Source organism: Hydractinia symbiolongicarpus, chromosome 9, assembly GCF_029227915.1.
Source record: "Hydractinia symbiolongicarpus strain clone_291-10 chromosome 9, HSymV2.1, whole genome shotgun sequence".
Taxonomy (NCBI): Eukaryota; Metazoa; Cnidaria; class Hydrozoa; order Anthoathecata; family Hydractiniidae; genus Hydractinia; species Hydractinia symbiolongicarpus.
In genome coordinates this window covers 20,507,322-20,520,540 of record NC_079883.1, presented here as the reverse complement: position 1 = coordinate 20,520,540, position 13,219 = coordinate 20,507,322, and the positions used below count along the sequence as shown (strand labels likewise).

The following is a 13,219-nucleotide window of genomic DNA, read 5'->3' as shown; positions in this document are numbered from 1 at the left end:
CAACGTTCTTCATAATTTAAAGTGGAAAAAGAAAAAGAAAAACATTAAAAATATGGTTTGTTTTGTTTTAATATTACCTTTAAATTTAACGCAGGCAGACAGGGTGGTTTGGGGTTGTTTAAAATAATAACTCGGCAAACGATGTTTATCCGTTAAGTTACGATCGTTCAAAACTTTTTCTATTCATTAAATTTAGAAGTCGGTACGTTCCGAATTAAAATCAAGAATGACATACCTTATCAGAGAAATTACCAAAGGAACAAAATTAACGACTACGAAATTAACACGAAAGAAATTAAAACAAGGAAAACATATATTATTTCTTTTGAAATATTTTTTATAGTGTTTACATATTTTAAACATTAGTTCAAACCATTATTATTCCAAAGTTAAGTTTGGTTCTCACAATAGGGATAACTCAGTTCCGTTTTCTTTTTACAAAATATGATAAAAACACTAAGAATTTTAGGGGCGCTGGCACTTTTTAAAAGATTTCCATCATATTTGGACTTTTTAAAATGTGCTGCCAGCCCCCTTAAAACATTCAGCGATTTTTATAATAATGATGATTCGTATGATGCCGTTCCAACCTTTGAGATGATTGGTCTGAGAGGTAAATCGGCAACGTCGTCTGTTTTAAGCTTGTGTACTTTGACAGTACCATACAGTTTGCCAGGGGCTGAGTCAGTGGGATATAGGCTCGTGGTGGAGAGCGGTCATGCACCAGTGAAAAAGGACGATTCTACGATTCCTTTTAAAACCAAACAACTCGGCAATTATTACAAACTAGTCGTTAACCCGTGGAAGAATCCATGGGGTCGCCTGTCCTTTATATATCGCATTTCATGTTTTCGTAACAGGAAGCGTCTTTAATGGCAGACAGACAGACGACGGCTATTATTAACTAGCCGTTAACCCGTGGAAAAATCCACGGGGTCGCCCGTCCCTTATATATCGCATTTCGTGTTTCGTGTTTCTGTAACAGGACGCGGTTTTCGCGGACAGACAGACAAAATACGGCTATTATTAAAGAGAAGAGAAGAAGGACAGCAGAAGCATTCCTTCACTTCTTACAGAATTTAAATGCTTGTAACCGGATTTTTAACATGTCCACAACAGATTGTGCGTTTTTAACAGCTTTTGTAATTAAGATGCATCGAACCCGTTGATGATAATTTCTGCTTCGTTGCTTAAATAGTGGTAAAGTTGAACGATTCAGGAAGCGTGGACTGGTTTTAAATCTAACAACTTTGAGGAAATCTTCACATCCGCAGGATCAATGCCTCGTTTCAACTGAATTGCCACTTGATTTGAAAACTTTTTATTGTACAAACTTTGTTTTAATAAGAAATAACAAAAATCCAAAATAAACAAAATTTTCGTCGAACAAAATTTTTCGCGGACTAAAATGACGAAAACTTCAGGTGTCCGAAAAATTTTGTCGGACAAAACTTTTGTCCGACAAAGTTTTCGTCCAATTAGGTGAAAACACAGAAAACAGCCCGTCCAGCTAAAAAAATCGCTCAGCAATTTTATTTTGCGGAATAAGTCTGGTGTAGCTACCTGCTTTTGGCATAAGAATTACTAATTAAGAATTTTGTTGTAGCTGGCTAAACTGTATCACACATGCTTTTAGGCTTAATACGCTTTTCAAAAAAACTACATTGCATCTTTGGTTTACAGAACACAGAATACACTCTGTAAAAAGGCTAGGTAACTGTTACCCGCCGTTGAACACCCGGATGAGTGATTAATAAGAGCCGTCAACTGCGCCACATATTCAGGTAAAGCGCTTTAGTAAAGTTATGTAGTATGTAGTAAATCAAATGAAGTGCACACAACTTTATGGTGTGTCCAGTGTAATATGTTTTTTATCAAATAACTTTCCACAACTTAAGCTGAAATAAAAACACAGATTACAATTTGTTGTTACCCCGTCATATCAAAAACTTTCTGGCAAACCTTTTTTATTTTTCGGATAATGTTCCCGGTGAGTGTTAGCTGACCATTTAGTACGGGTAAATAATGTGACACATCCATACAGATGTAATACCAATTTACCATGTCACACATGAGTATAGGCGTAACACTATTTTTCAAAAGAACTTCATCGCAAATTCGGTTAAAAAAAGTCCAGGAAACCGCTGTTGTTATCATGTTCAGTTAAAAAAATACTCAGCAATTTTATTTTGCACCATAAGTTTTCATAACAGTAATAAAAGTGGTATCTGCCTAACTTCATTTAGCATAAGAATTAAGAATTGTGTTGCAGCCAAACTGCATTTGGCTACTTTCACTTTTTGGTCAGAAGTAGCTAAGGAGCTAGCTAGGTAAACACAACTTTAACATAAAAATAAATAATACTGGCTAGGATATAAAGCTGTTATACTAAACTGAATAGTAATAACTAAGGCTAGCTAGCTAGCTGATTGTAGAATGCTCCTTAAAAATCTTCGTTCCTAGCCAAAAATCAAGAAATTTTTGGGTTTGAGATTTGTACTTAGCTACAAAACGTGAGAATATATTTATCTTAACATGTAAAAATATGTAAAAAAACAAAAATGAAAACCTTTTTGAAGACAAAAACAGATTAACCGTCAATGCCACAGCTTTTAAAATGGCCGTAGCTCAGATTGCTTTATCTTTCCTTCATTGGTAAAAATCTGATTCTGCGGGGTTTTCCCAAAATTTTCTGATAAAAGCCGCGCACAACCATTTTGAATATACAGAATACGGCTATTATTAAAGAGAAGATGGACAACAGAAGTGATAACCATTAAAAGAAATAAACTAACACTAAATACACAAGAGAAATCAGTGTCATTAAGGCTTTTTAACTAACTATACATAGATTTCCATAGATTGTAATGGCAATATAATGTGTGTTACGAGTAAGTTATGTGTGTTTGAGAATGTATTTACAGTCTCTGTGGATAAAGAAGTAAAAAAATTGTTGGAAAAAAACTTCATAAAAGACTGCATGTAATGATTGCATGATCCTTCTCTAAAGTGACCCTGTTCATTTAGGTGCAGTGATGGGTTGTATGAAGAAAAAAGTGCCAGCTTGTATAAGAATCGTGTTTTCAGTGTAAATTTAGCTGATTACTTATACAAGACTAGTTGATAAAGCCCATGTGAAAATCCACTAAGGCAGAAGAACAATGGAAAAATAGGTTGCTTTAGATTTTTTGCCGACGTCAGCAGTGCATATACAAAAAGAAAATTGGTTAAAATTAGTCATTCGTTGTCTGTAAGGTGTGGAGGTTGAAACGTTGACCAAAATAATGTATGGTATCGTATGTTTTTGACAAACGCTTAGGGAGATATAAGGGCTTAAAAATTTTTCTGACGTCAGCAAAGTCCCTACCAAAAGTTCCAAAAAAATTTCTTAATTCGTACAGCCGATGCATTCATCGTATAGATCTTGAAATGCAGATCAAGAAAATGTATAGGAACATGGACTTTTGACAAACGGTTGCAGAGATATTGGGGTTTGAAGGTTTTGTGATGACGTCCTCAACCTTTCCATTCCGAAACGGATTCGGGGACCCAGGCTTGGGAAACTTACCCAAATTGGTCCCGGGTGGTCCCTAGTTACTTACGTGGTGAAAAATCACTGACGTCACCACCTCGTTTTCAAGTTATTTGGCGGTTGCAGAGATATTGGGGTTTGAAGGTTTTGTGATGACGTCCTCAACCTTTCCATTCCGAAACGGATTCGGGGACCCAGGCTTGGGAAACTTACCCAAATTGGTCCCGGGTGGTCCCTAGTTACTTACGTGGTAAAAAATCACTGACGTCACCACCTCGTTTTCAAGTTATTTGGCCTCAAAGCTTTAAGTGCACTGTAATGGCTTCATTTATTTAATATAGAATATTAACGTTGAAGTAGTCTTATTGACGTCGCGCCGTAACGTCAGAAAATTTAACATATTAGACATGCATTTTTCAGTTACTTCAAAGAAAATTTCGGTAAGATCAAAGGAAAATGAACATATCCACTTTGCCTGTTATATATATATATATAATGTATATAAGATAAATGTTTATCATTCATTTATTTTTTATGTTAAAAAATAATTATTTGAGGAAACTTATTTTTTTTAGGAAAATCTTTGTAAAACATTCACATAACTATTTAAGTAATTTTGTTTAGATAAATGCTGTAATGCCAAAAGGAAAATACTGGGTTAGGCAGCCAATGGTAAGTTTTTATTAAATTTGATTTGAGATTTGAAATTTGATTTGAGGTTTAATTTGAAAAAAAATATAAAAGTAATGTTGTGTAGTGGGTTGCACGTACTATTACTTTCAGTTAAAAAGTCCAAAAATCAACGTGATAGAATATAATTAATTGGATATAACAATTTAATTGCTATGTTGTGCTTTTTTTATGGTTTATAGAGAACAGACAAAAGATATTGCCGACAGAAACGATGGTGAAAGCATTAGAGAACAAAGAATCTTTACAACAAGTGAAGGTTAGTCCGAACATATAACTGTTTTCATGTTAGAGAAATGCTCGAATGTTCGTTGTTATCAATCTCAAGAAACCCTTTCGTATTAACGAATAAGATTTGTTCCATTTTTATTTATCTTATCTTTAGTGAAGAAACTCAAAGTCGCGATAACCTAGATTCACAGCAAGCATGACGAATTCATGGTGGTTCAGTTAAATTTAAAATATAAAATTATTGATAGATAGACAATTGTCAACCAGGCCTTAACTTTTGCAATCTTAAAGTTAAAGTCCAATTGACAAGTAAAAATTAGGGCCTAAAAATATTTTTCCGTTCGACTTCCTTTTGAATATTTTTCATTTTGTGTCGTAGTGTAAAACGTTTGAAATATTTTTTTGCATATTGGGAAAAGCTGCCAAAAGGGAACAAATCCATAGTTCAGCTTGTTTTGATTAACCACAAAAAAAGCTTAGGGATGAATTTCCCGTATTTAAAAGCAATCCATACACATTGTTTCAGTAAATTCGGTCTTTGAAAAAAACACGTTTGGGGAGATAATTTACCCGCATTAAGAAGCAATCCATACAAGCAATCCATGATATTCAGTTCTTTTAGTAAATTCGGTCTTTAGAAAAAACATTTACGGAGATAATTTACCGGTATTAAGAAGCAATCCATACATATAAAATTCAGTTGTTTTAGTAAATTCGATTTTTGAAATATATATATATATATATATGAACACAAATTGTAGCTATAGGAATAACCAACAAGATAGATGACTACATCAAGAATTAAGTAAAAAGATTTTATTATTTAAAATTTTCGTCAGTTCATCGACTGACTTCTTCAGTATCGCTTACAATACAGTATTAACAATTAAAATATCTTATATAGTGATAAAAATAAATTATATACAATTAAATACACAAGGGTTTAAAACTGGTTTCCATCACCATCATCCTACTATCAACTTAACACACGGTTTCTACAACTTGCATTTTTCTGTTCTTTTAGTTCTATTCCAGTCATGAGAACCATTAAGTCCCTGATGTTGTGTGACGAGTGTCCCTATCCAGAATTTTTCTTTATCTAATAGCAAACTATCAATTTGCCTGTTTGTTAAATTCTCTCCATTGTTCACAACATCAACTATAATAAACCCAATATTTTGCACGGAGGCATTAGGGCATTCATCAATAAAATGTTTCACAACTTTGCAAGATGGTATCTTCTTTTTAATGTGGGATTTGTAATTCGAAAGTCGAGGCTTCCAAGCAATGTAAAAATATATAAAAAAACAAGGACAGACTTAGCAACGTCAACGTTACGCAACTTTGAAAATGGCCGTAATAACACTGCTCTCTGCTTTACACATCCCTTTGTCGTGGCTGCAAAATCTCGGATTGGTTTTTCAAAAAAAATCAGGCGTTGCAATTGAATGCTACACGCGGGAGAATAAAACAAAGTCGGTAAATATATATCGCATTTGGTATTTTGTGCAGATATAAGAATTTCGTGATTAATTAACAGGACGCGCTTTTCGCGGACAAACAGGCAAAATACCGCTATTAATAAAAAGACTAACGATATCATACGTCTATTGGTTTTTCGGTCAGTTGCTCATAAAGTTGATCTTGTTAACTCACCATATGATTTTTTAACAATAGCCAATAATAATTACATTATTTAGAACTATTTTCAGCTTTTGTACTCTGATCCTAACTTCAATGGAATATCAAATCTACGGAGACTCTTTAAATGAGATAAATTTTATACTTATGCCTTTTTGGAACATCTTTGTTCCATGTAAATAGAAGTTTTGACTTTTAATTTGGAATTCTTCCATCTTTTTCCTAATGATACGTTATATTACTGACATGCCTTCTACAGAATTTCAGCCTAAGAGCCTTTGCCGAAAAAAAGTTATGACCTGTCAAATTTTAACTACAAACAATGGAATAATTTCATCGTAAACGGCTCTAAACTTTAATGTGATATAGCTTCTCTACGGCAGCAGCTTCTTCAGTCGGACAAAAATCATTGGAACATTTAAATTTTTATGCATCTAAGAATTCATTTGGTTTAAGAACTAATCAAGCTATACTATTGAAATACTGCACCGAAAAAAAGAAATAAAAAACACACGTAATGTCTTTGGATTGATTGGCCTGCTTTAGCGCTTTTGATGCGTCATTTTCAGGGAGGACACTTGTTTCTACTGCTGCACGGATAAGTACATAACAGTAAAGCCCGGTAAATTTATAGTATAATGCCTTGCCTCAGATTTGCATTTTTTAGGACTTGTGATATGTAATTTCGCGGGGGTATTAGTCCAAAATATCTTTTCTATTGGCTATCGGTGGGCATAGAACACCACCGCCTGTTCAATATATTGTACAAAAACGCCTCTTTGTTTAGCCTGCAATAGGGCCGTTATTATGTCTTGTTGCAAAAGGATATTTGAGCGAAATATCGTTTCTGTTTGTGTATGGATGTGTATCCAACCTCAAACTTTGTCTACTTTATAAAAACAGCTTTCCGTAAATGGCAGTTATGCGAAATATTCTGGAATATTACGTTGGTTATGGCCATCGACAGAAAAAATATGTAGTTTTTATGAAGCGACAGACATTATTATGAAGGTATTATGCAGTATTATGCGATATTACGTTGGTATGGCCATCGACAGAAAATTTATGTACTTTTTATGAATTATGAAGGTATTATGCAGTATTATGCAGTATTATGCGATATTACGTTAATATGGCCATCGACAGAAAATTTATGTGTTTTTTATGAATTATGAAGGTATTATGCAGTATTATGCGATATTACGTTGTTATGGCCATCGACAGAAAATTTAAGTACTTTTTTTGAATTATAAAGGTATTATGCAGTATTATGCAGTATTATGCGATATTACGTTGTTATGGCCATCGACAGAAAATTTAAGTACTTTTTTTGAATTATAAAGGTATTATGCAGTATTATGCAGTATTATGCGATATTACGTTGGTATGGCCATCGACAGAAAATTTAAGTACTTTTTTTGAATTATAAAGGTATTATGCAGTATTATGCAGTATTATGCGATATTACGTTGTTATGGCCATCGACAGAAAATTTAAGTACTTTTTTTGAATTATAAAGGTATTATGCAGTATTATGCAGTATTATGCGATATTACGTTGGTATGGCCATCGACAGAAAATTTATGTGTTTTTTATGAATTATGAAGGTATTATGCAGTATTATGCGATATTACGTTGTTATGGCCATCGACAGAAAATTTAAGTACTTTTTTTGAATTATAAAGGTATTATGCAGTATTATGCAGTATTATGCGATGTTACGTTGTTATGGCCATCGACAGAAAATTTAAGTACTTTTTTTGAATTATAAAGGTATTATGCAGTATTATGCAGTATTATGCGATATTACGTTGGTATGGCCATCGACAGAAAATTTATGTGTTTTTTATGAATTATGAAGGTATTATACAGTATTATGCGATATTACGTTGTTATGGCCATCGACAGAAAATTTAAGTACTTTTTTTGAATTATGAAGGTATTATGCAGTATTATGCGATATTACGTTGTTATGGCCATCGACAGAAAATTTATGTACTTTTTTTGAATTATAAAGGTATTATGCAGTATTATGCAGTATTATGCGATATTACGTTGGTTATGGATTATTGACAGAAAAAATATGTATTTTTTATGTAACGACAGAGAGTATTATGAAGGTATTATGCAGTATTATGCGATATTACGCTGGTATGGCCATCGACAGAAAATTTATGTGTTTTTTATGAATTATGAAGGTATTATGCAGTATTATGCGATATTACGTTGTTATGGCCATCGACAGAAAATTTAAGTACTTTTTTTGAATTATAAAGGTATTATGCAGTATTATGCAGTATTATGCGATATTACGTTGGTATGGCCATCGACAGAAAATTTATGTGTTTTTTATGAATTATGAAGGTATTATGCAGTATTATGCGATATTACGTTGTTATGGCCATCGACAGAAAAAATATGTATTTTTTATGTAACGACAGAGAGTATTATGAAGGTATTATGCAGTATTATGCAGTATTATGCGATATTACGTTGGTATGGCCATCGACAGAAAAAATATGTATTTTTTATGTAACGACAGAGAGTATTATGAAGGTATTATGCAGTATTATGCGATATTACGTTGGTATGGCCATCGACAGAAAATTTATGTATTTTTTATGAATTATGAAGGTATTATGCAGTATTATGCAGTATTATGCGATATTACGTTGGTATGGCCATCGACAGAAAAAATATGTATTTTTTATGTAACGACAGAGAGTATTATGAAGGTATTATGCAGTATTATGCGATATTACGTTGGTATGGCCATCGACAGAAAATTTATGTATTTTTTTTGAATTATGAAGGTATTATGCAGTATTATGCAGTATTATGCGATATTACGTTGGTATGGCCATCGACAGAAAATTTATGTATTTTTTATGAATTATAAAGGTATTATGCAGTATTATGCAGTATTATGCGATATTACGTTGGTTATGGATTATTGACAGAAAAAATATGTATTTGTTATATAGAGAGGATGTCGGATAATGCGGTTTCATTTGTCGGGTCCATTTGGTTGGAGAAGTATGACTGAACGTCTGTCGGACTTTTAATATCGATAAAGTATGAAGGGTACTAGTTATGTTGTACGTCGTGTGTCGGGACCACTTAGCCCGGTGCTAAATGAAGTCGTTCCCATTTTCTCCCGGGACTTGCTGCCGAGAGTCGCTGTTTAAAATCATACCCCGAGTGGGGCAAAAGTGTTTAGAGTAAGAAAATTCTATATGCGAAGGAGATTACAAATGTTGCATATTTTCAGTTTACATTTGGAATTTAATAGTTTGTTACAAGAAGGAAAACTTTTACCTCCAAATAGCTTTGAAAAAAAATTGTCCATTAATTTTCCCTAAAGTCTATCGCCAAAAGGTAAATGTTGGTAAAACTTAAGCCGCGGGGCCAAGAACAACATTTTTCAGCAGGCGCATCAGCAAAATTTTGTTGCAAGATGTTTGCAGCAAAATTGATCAATGACGCAGAAAAATTTCATAAGCATGGCGTTGAGGAACAAACATGTACTGGCTTGTATTGCTTTACTTTCTGATGATGAAAACGATGAAGACGATACTCAACTGATGCGACTGCATTGGGTTAGACAATGGCTGCAACGACGGATTGAACAGGGTTGCTTTCACAATCTTTTCCAATAATTATTGGTGGAAAACAACCAATCATTTTGAGAGTTTATCAGAATGGACAAAAAACATTTCTTTTATCTTGTGGAAAAAATATGCCTACATCTTCGAAAAAAGGACACTATTACGAGAGAAAGTTAAAATATCAATTTAGACTAAGCAGACGGTCTCTAGGTTAATACCTGCAGTGGCCAGGGGCGGCGCCACTAGGGGGCTGGGCTTCAGTCCCCCCACTTTTTTGCTAAGTAATAATTTTTTATTTTCTGCCAATAAATAAAGCTTTTCTGAAGTCCAAGGTATAGCCGTTTTACGTGTTTCAGGACTCTAAAAATGCGTTGGCCCACTAGGGGCTTACAGCGCCTGGACCCCCAACTGTTTCGGAAACTTGCATCGCTCGTTGATTGTCAATAAAATCTCCAAATTTCCCACTATGCCTAATTCGGACGGAGGAAATTGGTCCCAAAGTCCGATAATAAAGCACTTGAAAATAATTAAGCATTATATCTATTTTGTGACGATAACAAATTATTCAAAATATTTTTGCTAATCTGGACTCTGCTTCAAAATGATATCAATAATCTGTACCAATGTTCAAAAGACTCACTTTTAAAGTTTCATTCTGATAAATGTGTATCAATGAACATTGCCAGGAAACATAGACCTTTTACACGCAGGACATATTACATGAATGGCCTACCATTGAAGTCCTTTAAATTGGAAGATCTTGGAGTGCTTATCGATGATAATTTGACCTTCAAAACCTATACACAGGGTGACCACTAATAAAATGAGAACAAAAGTAAGGATATTAAGGAGAATTAAGGAGACAAATTGAAATTTTTTAAGGATATTTTGCTGCGAACGAGAATAAAAAAAATAAAAAAATAAGGATAATTGAGGAGAAAACCAATTTTAGTTCTCTATCTTTAATGTTACATACTACGTTCTATGATTAGAAAATTATACATATTATACAAATATACATATAAACTATGCCCTGGAAGATAGAAAATATAGGATTTCAGGTAACAGAGAAATATGTCTATTTCACTGGTGATGAACAAAAAAGTTACAATCAGAAAAAAAAAGAAATAAGGGGAAAATAAGGAGAATAGCTAAAATTTCAATTTTTTTAAGTATATTTAAGTACTTTTAAGGAGATTTTCTTTTTCTAAGGTTATTTAAGGAATTTAAGGAGGAGTGGTCACCCTGTATGTAACGATAAAAGCAAAAAAGACAAATCAAATCAAATCAAATCATGGGTTTGATAAGGAGTTTGATCATTTAGACTGTGATAATTTTAAACTTTTATATGAATCATTTGTGAGACCACATGTAGAATTCTACCAATGTCTTCTGGAACCCATGGTTGAAGAAAGATTTAGTCGTTATTAAGAATGTCCAAAGGAGAGCTACAAAACCCCTTCCTAGTATGAGAAACATTTGTTATGAGGACAGGCTACAGTCACTTGAATTACCATCTCTATTTTATAGAAGATACAAAGCCCTCATGACTGAAACGTATAAAATTTTGAACAGTCACTACGATGATGAAGTAAGCAATGGTAATTCTCAAATCGACAGCTACAAGAGGGCATAAACACTCACTGTTCAAGGGACATTTCAATTCCAACATGAGTAAATATGCATTCTCGAACATCGTTATTATTATGTGGAACAGTCTACCTAATTGACATCATAGAGTCAATTTTAGTTTTCATCTTTAAAAAACAACTGGATAACTTTTGGCAGATGGTTAAATCGAATTCTGATACGGCTACATTTGTGCTTTATTATTTTTATTATTAAAATCTTTCACATTTCAATTAATAAGCCTTTCTTTTTCTTTTCTTTTGTTTTCATGAGAAAGTATGCAGTTATTTGTTTTCCTCCTGCATGCCAACACGTTACCAATACAGTGAACGAGACTTATGAGTTTTATTTAATTTACTTTTTTATTTCTTTGATAGTATATATTTACTATACTATTATTTAGAGCTGGCCCTAAAGCTTGTATAACCTATTGTCAGAATACACTTACAAACTTACATAAATTTTATGCCATATAAATACAAAGTTATTAGATATTTATTTTTGTGTCCACCTGGATCTGCAACACTTGCACTAATCGCCATCCCCATTTATTTTTTGAATATCCACAGGAACTTACTGTGGAAAGTTTATCATTTCTTGAACATGATAGTTTAGTAGGCGACGTTTCGGGAGATCCTTCTTCCATCATCGGGCAAAGTAAAATGATGTTGCGCATGTATTTATATAATTGCAGAGGATCGAAATTCATAAAAATTAACCAATCAGAAGCGAGCTGATAATTACAGTTAATTACGGTAATTAACATTCTCGGACCTGGATGTAGGTAACTACTTCTTCTGTAGGGCTGGTAACCAAATCTCAGGAAGTTGATACGAGATGCTGTTTATGTGTTTGTTACGTTCTACACTGTTGATGGTTTCTTTAATCTTCCTGGCAGTTGTTCTGGATTCTCTGTCAATGATTTTCTTCTCATCCCAATTAAATTGATGACTTCTGCTCCAGCTGTGGTCCACAATTTCGTTTTTCTTCACATCTCCGTTCCTCACTGCGCGCATATGTTCTTGTACTCGTTGCTTAAACTTTCTTTTTGTTTCGCCTATATACACTGCATCACAATCTTTACACGGGATTTCGTAAACAACATTGCTTTGTTCTTTCAAGTTTATTTTGTCTTTTGGTTTAGACAAAGTGCTTCTTAGGGTGTCTTTAGAGGTAAGAATGCATTTCATCTTGTGTTGCCTTAAAACTCGACGAAGAATCTCGCTGGTACCTGGTACGAAGGGTAGGAATGCTGATGCGATAAACTTCTCTGATGTTTCCTTATTGTCTCCGTTGCATCTTCTCTTCATTTTGTTTTCTACTTGCGTGATGACGTTATGACTGTATCCATATGCGATTAATGCATTTCCTACACGTCGAATTTCTATTTTCCTCTCCTGTTTGTCACCGACTACGCTGTTGGCACGATTCAGTAATGAAGATATGACACTTTCTTTGCAAGATTTCTGATGGTTTGATTCAAAGTTAAGATACTGGTCAGTGTGTGTTGGTTTAAGATACACTGAATCTGAAATGGAACCATTCTTGCGTTTGACCAAAGTGTCCAGGAAAGCGATACTTCCATCGTGTTCAAGCTCAACAGTGAATTTGATTTGTCGATGTAGGCCGTTGATGTGTTCATGGAACTCTTCTAGATGAGATCTTTTGATTATGGCGAATACGTCGTCAACAAATCTTTTCCAAACCTTTGGACATCTGTCTGATGTAACTAATGCTGTTGTCTCGTGTGCTTGCATGTATATTTCTGCGACAACTGATGATGCAGGGCCCCCCATAGCAACTCCGTCTGTTTGAGTGTAGAAGTTCTTATTAAACAGATACCATTTTTTGGTTAGAACAAGTTCGACCAAACGCAGAAAATCCGGTA

At 33.9% G+C, this 13,219-nt stretch overlaps 1 long non-coding RNA gene across 1 annotated transcript; it reads left to right on the top strand.

The window, feature by feature from the left end:
• The first annotated feature begins 692 nt into the window (after positions 1–692).
• On the top strand, positions 693–5,968 carry LOC130656973 (uncharacterized). Its single transcript, XR_008985033.1, has 2 exons — positions 693–4,481; positions 4,608–5,968. It is a non-coding gene; the product is annotated as an uncharacterized LOC130656973 (long non-coding RNA).
• The last annotated feature ends 7,251 nt before the right edge of the window (positions 5,969–13,219 follow it).